This window comes from Herpailurus yagouaroundi, unplaced genomic scaffold (genome assembly GCF_014898765.1).
Source record: "Herpailurus yagouaroundi ecotype Mexico unplaced genomic scaffold, PumYag 100, whole genome shotgun sequence".
Lineage (NCBI taxonomy): Eukaryota > Metazoa > Chordata > Mammalia > Carnivora > Felidae > Herpailurus > Herpailurus yagouaroundi.
The window spans coordinates 35898542-35914274 of record NW_024412391.1 but is presented as its reverse complement, the minus strand read 5'-3'; the positions used below and the strand labels follow the sequence as shown (position 1 = coordinate 35914274).

The following is a 15733-nucleotide window of genomic DNA, read 5'->3' as shown; positions in this document are numbered from 1 at the left end:
CTGCTTCCAGATATCTCTCACTGATGCTTTTACCTGGATCCTGCAGAGAATGGCATTCTGGGAAATGTAGTTCCTGCTTTGCTTCTGTGATGCAGAGGAGATGTAGATGGGGATGGTAGTGATTCTGAGCTGGCAACCAAGAATCCAGCACCTAGCTAAGGCATTCACATAGTCACCAGTGGATTATATGACCCAGGGTGATATGTGGGAAAGGTCATGGAACCAAATGCTCCCTTTAGCACCAATAATTATCAGTGAGTAAGTCATTTCACCTCTCAGGCTCTTTGCCTATCAGAATTAAGTAAAATAACACACAGTGAATGATTCTCACAGAATCTGGAACACAGCGAATGCTCAGTTAGTGTTGGTTGTTGCTCTGCACAGCTATAGACAGACAGGTATATTCTGAAGGCTATTTTCCCTGAGTGTTCTAAATGGTTCAAGGGAGATGATTTGGGGGCAGAGGTTACTAGTTGCCCCAATATCCACTCTTCCTTTCTTCCACAGTGATAGCCTGATGAAGATCATATTTCTGGCCTCTTTTGAAGCTCACATTCTCACCTGCATCTGTGGGGGGAGGTGCTGGTGTACCTTCCAAGTCTGGACTTTGAAGGGAACTGGGCTCGTGTTCCTCGTCCTCTCCCTCTTTTGGCTGACTGGGATGCCGCCATGTTGGTGACAGCCAACTGTGGGCTAGCAGCCACGGATTGAAGGCAGCAGAACAACAAGCCAGAAGGAACTGGGCTCCTTGTCCCTCTGGGACTGCGTGTCAGCCAAGACAGCTTGGGCTCAGACTACTATGTGAGTGAGAAATACACTTCTGTCTTGTTGCCACCACTGAGGCTTCTTTGCTGTAGCAGCTTGGCCTGTCTTCTAACTATACACCATTGGATGCAGACACTCCTACATAATTCCTCAATTATTACATGAAGGCAGTTTTCTGTAGGGGTGTGAATGCTCACTTGAGACAGATTTCAAGCCAGAATGGCCAATATCTCACTTACCCAGCTAATTTTATTTGAAAGACAGGTCCTGAAAATGGTGGGTGAACAACAAAAGTGCAAAAAATCCAGGAGAGGCAGAGAAGCGTCTGGAACCAACGCTGAGGGAGCTCAGATACCTAGCAGGGGAAGCAGGCAGTCCTTTAAAACTACAAGGTGTACTGTCCAAGATTACAGTACAAGAGGGCTGCTAATAAATGCTTTCAGTGAAGAATTCAGGGACATTTCTTGGCTTTCACGAATAGTGCTAGTATTAAAAACAAACAAACCTGACGAATAGAGCAATGCTTCCCTCACTGAATGACTGGGTGATCATCTGTGCTTAGCAGAGCAGCAAGCATGCTTCCAATAATCATAATTTAAAGATTCCAAGTGATGAAAGCATCACATTGAAATATCTGTTGTCTGCATGCTGCCCTGGCTACACAGACACAAAGAAGTGAAAGGTATTGCTGCAGTCACTGGGATCTCGGCTGGCACGATTATCGTGGCATTTACTACGTCGTAACCTCACCCGTTGTATAGATGTCCTTTCTCTAGACTGTGAGCCCTCTATGAATTATTTGCCTTTGTACCTTCTGCTCCTATAATGGTCAATAAATATTTAAATGGATGAATCTGTTCAACCTCTTTACTTTTCTGTGACTTGTTCAAAGTCAAAATTAATAATAGAAAAAATCTGTTTTTTTTCTTCTATGTGAAGAGTTCTATTTTTTCCAGGGGAAGAATGGCTAAATCTCTTATTAGGCATCCACTAACCCAGATGCACACACGCACACAAACACCAAGGCATATAAGCAAACACAAAACACACGTAAACACGGAGTCCCACACAGCACACACAAATTCACACACAAAAACATGGGTTCTACATTTGAATTTCAGGCAAATGATGAGCAATATTTTAGGATAAATGAGTTTTAAATATTGCATACACAAACACACATATGGGGCGTACCTACCTGAAAACAATTATTTGCCATTTACTTGAAATTCAAATTTTACTGTGTGCCCTGTATTTTTATTTGCTAAGTCTGGCAACTCTACCATGAACATACACATGGATATAGGTGCAGAAACACAGACAGAAACACATAAGCAAGTACACACACAGACACATACACCCCTAAGATTTAGTTCCTCCTAATAGATCTTGCCACTGCCAGACCGGTCATCAGATGACCTATCCCAGATTTCCTTAGACAATTGGGACATGTCAGTGTCTTGGGAGGGAAGCAGAAGGCTGATTCTCCACTCATAGTAGTTCTGCATGGAGGAGGGAAAGGGGAGCCTTATTCTTCAGTTATATGACCAGTTGTTTTAGAAAGGGCATACTTCCCTCCAAATATTCTCTCTCTCTCTCTCTCTCTCTTTCTCTCACATGAATATCCACCCTCCCCCCGCCCACTCCTCATAATCAAGCACCACTTTGGCCATAATTAGGAATTCCTTCTACATGATTTTGTAAAGAGAGTCAAGCTCCAGAGAGAAGATTGTTCCCCCCCAGAAATCTATGACACTGAGTTTACAAATGTTTGGCGATGAATGATAGGGTGGGTTCGTGTGAAATTCCACATCTGTTTAGGGTGTCACTGTGTACCTTTAACTTAGAGATCCTCTGGGTAATTCTTTTTTTTTATTTTTTTAATTTTTTTTCTTAAAAAAATTTTTTTTAACGTTTATTTATTTTTGAGACAGTGAGAGACAAAGCATGAACAGGGGAGGGTCAGAGAGAGGGAGACACAGAATCTGGAACAGGCTCCAGGCTCTGAGCCATCAGCACAGAGCCCGACGCGGGGCTCGAACTCATGGACCGTGAGATCGTGACCTGAGCCGAAGTCGGCCGCTTAACCGACTGAGCCACCCAGGCGCCCCCTCTGGGTAATTCTTGACACCACTTACCTTATCACCATCTGCCCCATAACCCTTCAGAATTAGTGTCTTAATGTCTATTGAGTCCATCTCAGCAATCTTAGATATGCTTTTTACCCTCCATTCTCATGGCTACTGGCCATTCTTTGTCTCTTACCATCTCTCACCTGGATGTTGACCTCAGCCCCTACTGCATCACCCCAACCTGTCAACTAATTCATCTTCTGCAAAGATACCGGACTAGAACTCTCAGTGTGCAAGTTTGATCATAATCCTCCCTTCCTTGGAATCTTTTGATGGCACTCCATTTTCTCCACCATGAAACCTGACCTTTCAGTATGTCCTGAAAGGCCCTTCTCTCTCAGAACCCATTCCAACCTAGTTTCCACTTTCACCTCAGATATTCAGCCTGATCCCACCAAAATGAATGATTTTTCCCACAGATGGTCACTTCCATTGTTCAGCCTTTCTCCCATCATCATTCTCTGTGCGTGAAGCATTCCTCACCTCCTTCCTTGCCTACTGAATTAATTATCCTTTAGATCACATTACATATCCTCTCCAACCCCATCCCACAAGGCCTTCCATTCCTGTAGTCAATTACTCCCTCCTCTGTGTACCCACGGTCTTTGACATATACTTCTCATTTACCATTATAATTATTTATTAATATTTACAAGCCACTCTCCCCTCATCCCCAAGCTTGTGAGCTTTTCTGGGGTAGAGGTTAACTCTTATTCATATATGAACCACCAGTATTTAGGATAGTGTCTGCCACAGAAAAGGGTCTTAGGAAATGATGTTGTTGGTAGAATGTTACTGGGCAGCAGTGTGGGTTGAGGTTACTAGCAGAGGCTTTGGAATCAAGAGACCAACATTTGACTCAAGAAAATACCATTTATCAGTTCCATGACCTGTAGCAAGTTATGTGATATCTCTGTGGTAGGCAGAATAATGTCCCCCATCTGCCCCCTGAAAAGAGGTTCATGTCCTCAGCCTCAGAACCTGTGAAAATGTTACATGGCAGAGGGAAAATAAGATTGCTAATCAGCTGACCTTAAAAAGGGGCGGGGTATTCTGGATTATCCAGGTAGCCCCACCGTAATCACAAGCGGCCTTAAAAGTAAGAAACTGAGGCAGAGAGAGATCAGAGTGATGCACTGTGAGAGGGCTCAGCCCACCATTGCTGGCTTGGAAAATGGATGAGGGTCAGGAACCAAGGAACATGGGCACCCTCTAGAACACTAGAAAAGAGAAGGAAACATATTCTCCCCTGGAGCTTCCAGGAGGGCATGCAGCTCTGCCAACACCTTGGTTTTAGCCCAGTGTGTCCCATTTCAGACTTCTGACCTCCAGAACTGTAAGGTAATGACTTCATGTTGTTTTTAAGTCACTAAGTTTGAAGTAATTGTTACAGCAGCACTAGGAAACTCATACAAGCTCTAAGCCTGTTCCTTCTTCAGAAAATGAAGAGAATGATAATTCCAGTCACACAGGGTAGTGGAGAGAACCAAATAAGCTAATTATGTAATGCACGGCATAGTGCTTTGCATGGAAAGGGTGCTGAAGAAAGGCAGTAGTCAAAGTAATAGCTATAGTATTAGTACTCCCACCAATACTATTGTCATTTAAAGCAGGAAGGGGGTAAATTGGGACTTAAAAGAAATACCCAGGAAGCAGCATTCTGATTGAGTTATTCATGAGATGGTAATGAGAAGGGACTGAATCTGCTGTCCTGGAGATGCCCCAGGACCCTCTGCAATGACAACAAAAGGAAATCACCACCACTCCCCTTCCCATTTGAAATTCTATAATAGTTATGGCTGTGCATTTGTAGGATGTCATTGGCTACACAGCTCTTTATATCAGCCTGTAGCTGGTCAGGTAGAGAGTCACTCTATTTCTCAATGATTTTTCTTGCATGGAGAAATTTCTTACCTTTGCCTTTTGAGAAAGCTCAGGATCTCACATATAATGTTTCAGGGCTGTCATAAAGGTAGAAGAGCTTGCAGCTTACATTCATTCGAGGATCAGATACTGTGGAAGTTGAATACAAATGAGCATTATTGTTGGTGTTGTTATTTATTATTATTATTATTATTATTATTATTATTCAGTAGGGAAAGAAATGTCTGTACAGGGAAATAAGCCAGATTACATTAGCCAGGTTATTCATTATGTATTTGATATGAACTTAGTGTGTTTAATATGTGTTTAATATTGTGTTTAATATGACTTTCAAGATTAGAGGTCTGTGTCAAAGTCAACGCCATAAGACAACAAAGACTAAACATACAACTCTTTAAGAATCTATTCTAATTAGTTTGCACAAACACTTAGGTGACTTGTTTTTTTAATTGTGTCTCCTGGCTCTAACTGGATGGAACTGGATAAATGCATGATGTGTCAAACCTCAGGCAAAATTTCACTGATGGGCAGAGATGTTTATATTCAGGAGAAACCCTTAGCTAAATTGTTAGCAGACTAGTTAGCATCCACTCTCACCAGTACTTTGGTCTTCAACATAGAAAGCTTTGTTAATATAAATTTTCTGCCTTTTCCCATCTCACTCCCCAGTCTCATTTGGAGGGGCTATGGAGCAACAGAGTGGCCACAGGAAGCAAGGAAATGAGGCAGTGAGGGAAGGAACAGGGTAAAGAAAATGGGGCAATTGTTGAGCCCCCAATCTATATCAGGCTCCTACTTTGCAGATGTTAAACCCATTGAAACTTCCTATGGTCCTGCAAGGTAGCTCCCTTGTCACATACGGGATCCTGCCAAACTGTAAGCTTCATGACTATATCATCACTGTAACTCCAGGGATTAGTATGTACATTAATGTCTCAGTTGAATGACTTGTCAGAGGTTGTACAGACAGTGGTGGAGCCAACTTTTAGACCCACATCACATTTTGTCTGCACATCAACCCACAGTGACCACATCCTGGACACCTGAGTTTCCCAGCCAAGACTTTAAACAGGGCAGTCATGGCACCTATCTTGCAGTGTGAAGAGTTATGGCATGAGGTGCTCCTTCTGACCTGCCACGTCTTCACTCACAGTCTGGGTCTGTGTGTGTTTGCACGTCGCGAGGCTGGCTGATCCTGGGAGAGAATGGAGATATATGGGAGGTGGAATCATGAGCCCCACGCCTGCCTACCTGCCTCCTTCAATCGAACACACACATCTGTACTATAGTGTGCAGTTCTGTTGCTGTAAGAGTATGGACATCTCAGGACAATATTACCCAAATTGCTTTAATCCTTCTGCTAAGAAGAAAAAAAAAATAAAGCTGGTTTTTCCTCCCTCCAAGCAGTCCCATGGACTCTATGTTAGTCTAGTTCCTTTGAATAAAAGTTTACCCTGACACAGGAGTCAGTGTTGATGGGCTCTATAGGGTGGCTAGTTCAAAGACGATGGAGTGTCAACCCTCAGGCAAAATTTCTCCTGGGGTGGAATTAGAGGGCTGAAGGATGACATCACATGGTAATGCTATTAGATTTGAAACGCTAACGGAGGCACTATCTTTGCTTTTGCTTTTTCTCTAATAGAAACATTAAACAGCAAACAAGTGTCATTTCTAGACACAGAGCTAGTGCTCAAAGAAATTTTTCAAACATTACCCAGTCTTTCTGGGTAGGAATATAGAGCTTGGAAAAACTGCCACAGTTTATTAATTCCATTTGTTTTCAAAGAATAGGATGATTTTTCATACGGCAATGTTAAAGAGCCCTAGCCCATAAAAAGTGATTTTCCAAGGGTTTTCCTATACATATCCCAATTGTGATCATTTGTTTTACATGTCTTTTAGTTTTCCTCTATTTCTGGACTAACACAAGAAAGTGTTATATGAATGTTATTTATTTTTTTGAGAGAGACAGAGAGAGAGAGCATGAGCAGGGGAGGAGAGAGAGAGAGAGAGACAGAGACAGAGACAGAGACAGAGAGAGATGGAGGGTCTGAAGCAGGGTCTGCACTGACAGCAGAGAGCCAGATGTGGGGCTCAAACTTATGAACCGCAAGATCATGACCTGACCGAAGTCGAAAGCTTAACCGACTGAGCCACCCAGGCACCCTAAAAAAAGTGTTATTTGACATGGAGAGGTGCATATGTCCACTGCAATTGTACTCTTTTCCATTAAAAATAAGCTTCTTTGTTTTATTTAATCCTTTGCCTTAGATTCTATATTGTCAGATACTATTGCCGCCCCAACTTCATTGTATTTACTTGGTGGATCTCTGCCTCCTTTCATTTAAAAATTTCAGATTATTTGCTTTAGTTGTATCTCGTTGTTGTTATTGTTGTTTTAAATTCCTGTTCAATGTGAAGCCTTTGTCTCATCATAGGGAAAGTAACTGATTTACATTCATTGTTTGATCTCTTTCTTGTCATCTCTAAGAATTTAATGTTTTTATGTTTCTACAGTAATATGTACTTTTTCACACTTAATGATGTATATTTTTGTTCTCTCTCCTTTGTTTTCTTGGTTGGCCTGCTCAGAATTAAATCCATTTTATCTATCAGTTCTGTTTCAAATTTATGAATTTCAGTTTATATGTTTATTAGTCCTTTTTTAGGGTCAGTATTTGGTAAAAGCATAGCCAAGTATTCTTCCTCTTTTTGAAATGTCTTTGAGATAGCTTTGGCCATACCCCATTAAAATGAATCCATTCTAGTCATTACAATGACTTTCTAAATCATCCTTAATTGCAGTTTTGATTTCTTCTTCGGCTCCAGTGTTATTTAGCTGGGTTTTTTTTTCACTTTCCAAGTAGAAGTTTTCAAAACCAGTTGCCATTAACTTTCAATTTTATTGCACCGTGATAAAAAATCCGTTCATATAATGTCTTTTTTGGAATTATTGAGATTTGCTCTGTGGCTCAAGATACCAATTTTTATAAATGTACTATCAATGGTTGTAATTAGTGTAATTCATGATAGATAAAAATAGAGATACAAGCTTATTAATTATATTGATTTTGTAAACTTTATAGTTTTCTCTACTACTCTCCAGATTCTTGGACATCCATAGTGAAATTTCCTATTTGTCAAATTTTCTGTCAATTTCTCCTAATATATTTTTAAAATATTTTATTTTTTGTTTGTAATACTTATATATAATATATTCATATTCATTTTAGCAATTAATTTCTTTCTGAATTTGTCATTTTATTTTGTACTTTTAAACATATTTTCCTCCTCTTTTGCTTTTTTTCTTTTCCTATTTTTCTCTTTCATAGGACAAATTTTCCTAATTTTTTCCTTATTTCTTTAGAAATTAAAATTTGTCATTTTGGCATGCCATTGATAGTCTTTAAATTGAAAAAGTGTATATTTCTCAATTAATACCAAGGATGAAATAATGCATTTTTGATATTTGTATAAACATAACAGATTACAGTACCCTTCTCTTTCCTTCCTCCCTTTTTGCCTAGCATCTCTCCTTAGGTTTTGTCAGTAGACAGTGGGCTTTCCATCCAGATTAATAAGAATTGTCATGATTTTTTATGTTATTGATGAGGGAGTAGGGGGCAAGCTGAAGGCAAAATACAGATGAACAGCATTCCCCTCCCCATAAGGTGGAATATGTGTGATATTCCTCGGACACTCCTGGCTACTCAATAACAAAGGAAAGGGGTTTAAGCGCTTGCAATGGTAATGTGGGAAACTAAGGCAAATGAAAAGTTGCATTCCCTTACTGCCTACAGTCCATTGACAAGTCCTTGAAACTGGCAGAGCGGCCTCCCCCTAGGATCTCAGCTACCTGGATTGATGACATTTTACTAGGGGCAAAAGAGAATCTTAGCTTAACGTTATCCCAACCTCGAGGATCCCGTGAGTCTACTTCCTTTATCTTAACTCTCCCAAGACAGATGCTGGCAATCATACTCCAAGCTTATGGCTTCCTGATATACATCTGAAGTGTCTCATGACTGAGGTTTTATTAAACGGTAATAAATGGTGTTTCCCTAGCAACAGCTAGCCCCTCAATGTCCTGGAAACCTTGTTTCCAAAATTCCTTAGAGACTCACTCTACCCCTGACCCCCTCCCAACCTGAGGGTATATAATGTGTTACCTATCACAACCCCATGCAGCTCTTCCTGCCCCATGGGTCCTATCCCTGTGCTTTAATAAAATCACCTTTTTGCACCAAAGACATGTTCAAGAATTCTTTCTTGGCCATTGGCTCTGAACCACCCCTCCATCACCCCAAAACCTCATCATTATGAACATTAAAGAATTACTCTTGACATTTGCATTGTCGTATTCCAAGTTAATATCAATTATTGAGACGAGTTCAAAATTTTACTTATTTTATTGCTCATCTCCATTAATTTCCTAGCCAACTTCCAGATTCAAGGTTTTGGTCTGGAACATTTGTGCATCAATACTTCTTCAACTAATTTTTATTAAGGAAAATATGTGGATGCTATGCTTCTTAGTTCTTACATGTATGAGACTCTCTTCTGATGGCTCTTGCACACGTTAAATATCACTTCATTAGATGTGAAACCCTTAGGTCACATATTTCCCTCTCAAATGCTGTGGTTACTCTCTATTGACTTTCAGCATGTGGTATTTTTAACAAGTCTGGTGCCAACTGAGCTATTTTTATATTTAGGAGACAACCTGTTTTTAATCCTTGAATTCCTGTAAGATGTTTCTCTTTGTCATTTGAGTTTAAACCTTCTACCACATAGATGTGCATTCCTTTTCAGACATTTTGCCTAGAGACTCTTTTATATTTCTTTTCAGATATTTGTACTTAGAGACCCTTTTGCTCTGAAGCCTCCAGGCTTTTCAAATCAAGGCATTTTTCTTCTATTATTTGTTTAATGATTGCTTCTGCTCCTTTGCTCTGCCTTGCTTCCGGAATCTCTCTTTCAGATGAAACACACGTACATACACTCACATAATCCTCTGGGTCTACTTTTCATGTCTTTTATATTTCTGCACATTGCACATTAGCTGTTTTTTTTTTTTTTTTTTTTTTTTTTTTTTTTTTTGGCCCGGCTTTTGGGAGTCTTAATCTCATCTTCTTATGCACTCACATGTGTCTAGAGTTTCCCCATCTGCTGAAGGCAGCTTCTATTGCATGTTTAAAAAGAACAAACTATTGACTTACTTTTAGTAATACAAATAACAAGTTAATTCATCTTATTAAGGTTAAAATGATTCAAGTAAAACGAAAAACTGCCCTTCACATCTTCCCAACTCACTTCCCTTCCCCAAATTAAAAAGATGTATATGCATGTGTGTGTATGTTTCTATATCTTTTTCTGTATATTTACATCTATATAGAAATGTATGCTTTTGGGTTTTCTTATCATTATTTGCAAAGAATCTTCCTATTCATGCGGTTTTGCAATTTGTGTTTTTCATTCAACAACAAGTAGTGGAGGTCATTGCATGCCGGCTTGGGTCAGGTTTCCTGGGAAACAGAAGCCTAGGGTGAGAGCTGCGTGTAGGGGGTTGATTGGCTACTGCTCTTAGGAATAACACCTGTGAGAGAGGAGAGGGACGAGATTGAACAGAGGGCGAAGGTAAACTGCAATGCAGCCACAGCAAAGCTCTCAGTCATCTCTTGGGGGGCTTGAAAGCTTCTCAAACTCGTCTCAAATTGGGGTAAGGGGGCCATTGGCACCAGAAATTGGATGTGAACTACCCCTAAAGGCAGATCCCTTGACCAATACCTACAGGTCTAATATTACAAAAGTTATGTGTGGTAACTTTTGAAGTAGATAATCCAAAAAAGAATAATCTGTTCCAGAGGCTGCTCATTGTAAATCAAATGATGAACACATCGATTTTGACTGAAATGTTAGTGATATAATAAAAAAAAAATTTAACATGAACATTTTCAAATACACCAAAAGGTAAAGAACAATACAACAAACCCTCATATTACCAGCACCGAGATTCAACAATTATCAAGATACTGCAATATTTTCTTTACTTTTTTTTTCTTTTTTTGAAGTATTTAAAAAAGAATCCCATCAAATATATACCATGGTGACTATAATTAACAATATTGTATTATATACTTGAAAATTAAGGGAATAGATTTTAAAAGCTATCACCATGAAAAATGATAATTATGTGAAGGGATGAAGATGTTAATTAACTTTATTGTAGTAATCATTTCACAAGACATTCACATGTCAGATCATCACGTTCCAGACTATTCCTTAATTTTTTTGATCTTTATCATGGAAATTAGGGAAGCAAGGGAGTTAAATATGGGATTTCTCATAGACCTCATCAAACCTACCAGTTCAAACAAAAAAACCATTTTTTTAATTTACACAATGCAATGTGCAATGGATGAGTGAGCCATTACTTTTGCTTAAAAGTCATACATACAACGCTCTGGTTAGAATATGTGTCAAAAGAGTATAAATACCTCCTGTGTACTCTAAGTTCCATTACTAACTTAGCTATTGAAGCTTTTATTTTAAAATATTGGCTTATTCACCTTTCTCCCCATGTATGGGGTTCCCAGGGCTATTTCACAGCTTTTTGTTTCCTACAGCAAAATGTACTCTTACTATGAAACAGAGGTGTTCATTATCTCCTTTACTTCTTTTTATTCCTCATGTTGCTCCAAAGTTGTCAAATCGTTTACTTTTTCCTAAGAAAGGAGCACCACCTGAAACTAGAAGGCTCAACTCTCTGGCGACGGTTTGTCTTTTCCTCTGTTGCCTTTAAAAAGCCTTTAATATGGTAATGTACAATGTCTGTCTCCCACTGCACCAGTTAATTTGGTTTCCTAACTCCTATCCAACCATCACTGTGCCAGGGAAATACTTTGTTCTGGGTCTTGCTCTCTAGGGGATTAACCCAAACAATTTAATTTCAACCCAGTGACATCTTTACCTTTTCAGAAAGTCCTGCCATAATATTACTGCATGATATAAATATGATTGGCGGCGTCACAAATCGGGGAGTCATGTGACCTACCCACTCTGTTCTCATACAAAGGCCAAGATTACACAAACCCCTAAAAGGCAGACATCCCCAAGGGAAACTTAAAAAGGAAAAAAAAATCATTAGAGAATGTGAGCATGAGAAGTGGAAATAACAGGGACTAAGGAGTTTGACTTCTTTAAATTTCAGCCTTGCTGAATCTCAGATTCCTCTTCTACAGAGTAGGGATATCAACAATATTGCCCAGGACAGGTCAGAGAAGAGCCTCAACTAAGTATCTCCCCCAATACCCACCCCTCAGTAGTTCTTAATTTTTTTCATGTGCAAGTAATTTATTGGAATCTGTTTTACCACTTTCCATTGTGAAGTTACTAATTAAAAAAAAAACTATTTTGTGGGTACTTAATATGTGCCAGGTTCTGCTTTAAGCCCTTTACCTTTACTAGTCATGGCACGCCTACAGAATCGGTGCTGTTAGTATCCCTGTGGAAATAAACAAAGGCCACCCAAATGAGAACAAACAGAAGCTGTTCAAGGCTTGCTGTAGGAGAGGAGTCAGTCACCATCACTTGCACTAGGTAGATTCAGAGGCAGTCAGAGGGGTGGGAAAGCTTTAAAGACGGGCAGTCTTCAGGTAGGCTCTGACTGGAGGCTGTTGGCCAGGAAGCAAGAGGTGGGCTAATTTGACGTCGCGCATCTTATGTGATTTGTTTGGGGAGTAGACTTGGCTTTCTCTGGTTGGTTCTGAATTGGAAGGAAGGGTAAAAAACTAGAGAAGCTGGCAGTCATTGGCCACACGCTCCAGACCTTGTGGTTTGGCTTCCTGGACTGGTTGCTACAGATGCAGAAGACCAGAGTTCTACTGTCACACATGGTCTGACCATCGTCCGTCTGTATATTCGGTCTCTCATCCCCACCTTACAGTTGAGGACACTGAGGCACCGAGAGCTTAAGTGACTCGCTCAAGGCATTGCAGCCAGTACGGGCAGAGTTGGGATTTGGACCAGGCAGGTGGGCTCAGAGTCAGAGTCAGAGTCAGAGCTCAGCTCACCAGGCTCCACCCCAGCTTCTGCCTGTCAGCCCCGGGCTTCCCCCAGCTCCTCCCCTTGCCGCCATGTTGCCCAGAGAAGCTTGCGTCACTCTCCTTGCCTCCCTTTCCTCAGCTAGAAGATAATTAGAAAAAATAAAAGCCAACCCTTTCACGGGATTTTTATGAGAATTCAAGGAGCTATCTGCCGTGAAGTCGTGGCACACGGTAGATGCTCTGAATGTGTATCTTACTTTTGAGAAAACAAGAATGCACTTTGTAAATACAGGCTGGTTTCTAAGTCCAGTTTATAATTATCTGTATCTTCAAATCTTTTTGTTTTTGACAAGGAGGTTGGGGAAGTTTATTTGAAACGTATTTTAGGCAGCTTTTCTCTGGAAAGAATAAGGTGTTATGGCTATACATGCCCACTACTACTTGTAATAAAATACAATATCTAAAAACTTCCTCATCACTTCTTCAAATCCTTTGCATTGAAACTGTCCCAACTTGAAGCATTTCGGCTGTTTTCCTTCCTCTGGCAGCCCCACGGCAACATCTGCTTTCTATTTACAGAGCCGAACCCGCAGCCCCGAGCCAGTCTGATTAATTAGAAATCACCACGGCAGGGTACATCCCTTCCTGCCCTCCCCAAACACAACAGTGAATCTTTTTTAATCCTCTCAATAACCAGTTCATATCCCCCAAGTTAAAGCACTTGACCTTTATAGTCATCTTATTCCAGGCTGAATCAGAGGCCAGCGACTGGCCTGATCACATTCCTGGTTAGGCTGCCTGAGTTACTTTGGGGAATGAATGGTCCAAACCAGACTCCTGAGAACCTCAGGCAAGTGGGAGAATTGATATCCAGGAATATGGGATTCTCCAAGAGTTAGTACTAAGCTCATAGGGACAGAAAATACAGGGGAATGAAGGTTGAATGAGATCCAGAAAGTTATTTAGAGCGGACATCTCCTTACAGCTCTGCACACACATCCTGTGTAACCTACGAATAAGTCACAACCTTAGTACAGCATTCACCCTCCTTGGTCACCAAGGGGTTTACATGGAATTACAGATACAAGTGCCGTGATAAACTCCACCCACTCCAAGAAGGGCATGATATTTTTCCAAGGAAGTCATCTTACCAAATTGTACAGAGATTCCACAGCTGTAATTCACTGGTGCAGACCATAGTCTGAGGCATAGATTGGCTCATGTTATCGTTAGAAGACTTTGATTTTTCTAGAAAAGAAAAATGAGAAGCTGGTTTTTTAACCTGCGTCGTTTAACCCCCAGCCACTTTCCGTAATGCCTCATCTCTAGAAGGAACCTGGAACACATGGAGGAAGAAGACTGGAAGCAAGATAAGATGAGGGGACTCTGAGTTTGTGCCTGTGTGCTTGACATTATACACCTTTTGACATTTTGTCACTTAACACAAGAACTTGATGGGTTCAACATCACAAACAAGAAAACTGATGTTGATACAGGTTATGTGAAATGCCTAAGGTTACACAGATGGTAAATTTCAGCTGAAACTCACAATGACTTCCTCAAGCCCATGAGCTATATGATACACTGTCTCAGAGGGAAACATCTGACCGATTTGCTTAAGCATAGAGAATGTAAAATTAGCAACATTTTTTTTTTTTTAATTTCTGTGCTCCCAGTCTCTTCCATACCTTTTCTCTAATCCTCACCGCAACCCTATAGGAAAAGTGGTTTCAATTAAGAACTGCTGCTGAGAGGGACTGGCTTTCCCCGTGTTACACAATTAAGTGGGAGAGATGGGATTTGAAGCCAGGTCTGTCTGCTTCCAAAGGAACTGCATCTTTTCACTACATCACATGAAACGAGACAGACTGAAAAGGGATACTCACTCAGCTCTAAGCCAAAGAATGTCCTTTGAAAACATTTCTCAGTGCTCGAACTCTTGGCCATAGCAGCTCTGGGTCACAAGGAGAGGGGCTGGCCGGGCAGAGGGGCTGACAGAAAGTCTCTGGTCTGTAAAATCTCATTTGGCCTTTCTTTGTACTACCTTGTTCCCTTTCTGCTCTGCCATTCTCTCTCACTATCAACTTTGCACGTACCATTGTCCCCGTGAGCCCATGAGCTCGTGAGCCCAGGAGTTTTCTTTTATTTCTCTGAGAATCTTAACTTCATGGCCAAATGCACATAAAAAGTTCTTGGTGCAGATATTCAGATGGCAAGGGAAGGAGGGTTATCACTGGAGGAGGGCCTGTAGGCTGTATCCTAAGAGGACTGGGCCAGGAGGGGATTTTAGCCAGTCCTCAGTGCCGGTGGCTCAGAAACCTGACCTAGTCAACACACAGTGGGTGTGGCTTCATCTCTCAGAAGCTGAGTCACACTGATCACACTCATGAGTCTAATGGGTTGACATATAACTGCCAATTTACTTACTGAACTGAGGACTCATTGTACGGATACAGGAACACTTGATGCTTACTACGGTTTTCTGTCCCCAGGATTGAACCAACATTTACTAGAGATGTCCTTGGCTATGCTTTCTTGCCAATGCATTCCCATCCTTGGAGAAATGAGTAAGTTCTGCCATGTAGTTTTCAAGTCTTGAACCAGGGAGCTATATATTTTTTTTATAACTTTAAAGTAAATCTACATATCTCCTGTAGATCAATTCGGTGTTGATCTTGTAGTTTAAATCTAAACGTAATGTTCCTTTCATTTATAAGTTATGGCAGGAGAGGGCATCAGACTGCAGGTTTTAGCTACTGACAACACTGAGCACTTGGTGCATGAATAAATTAATCACTAAGTAGGTGTTTATTGCCATCATTCCGATGAAGCTATTCTTGTCAATATAGCCAGTGACCACCAACTGCTAAAATATTGGTTAATTCTCAATTGTAAACTCAACAGCAT

General features: G+C 40.6%; 1 long non-coding RNA gene across 1 annotated transcript in view; it reads right to left on the bottom strand.

Annotated features, from left to right (window-relative positions):
* LOC121028484 (uncharacterized) overlaps positions 1–14068 on the bottom strand; it is a 45531-nt gene extending 31463 nt beyond the window's left edge. The window contains exons 1-2 of the long non-coding RNA XR_005789247.1: positions 13978–14068; positions 4812–4910 (exon numbers count right to left, since the gene is read on the bottom strand). This is a non-coding gene — a long non-coding RNA (uncharacterized LOC121028484). The remainder of the gene's footprint in view (positions 1–4811; positions 4911–13977) is intronic.
* Between the last annotated feature and the right edge of the window lie 1665 nt (positions 14069–15733).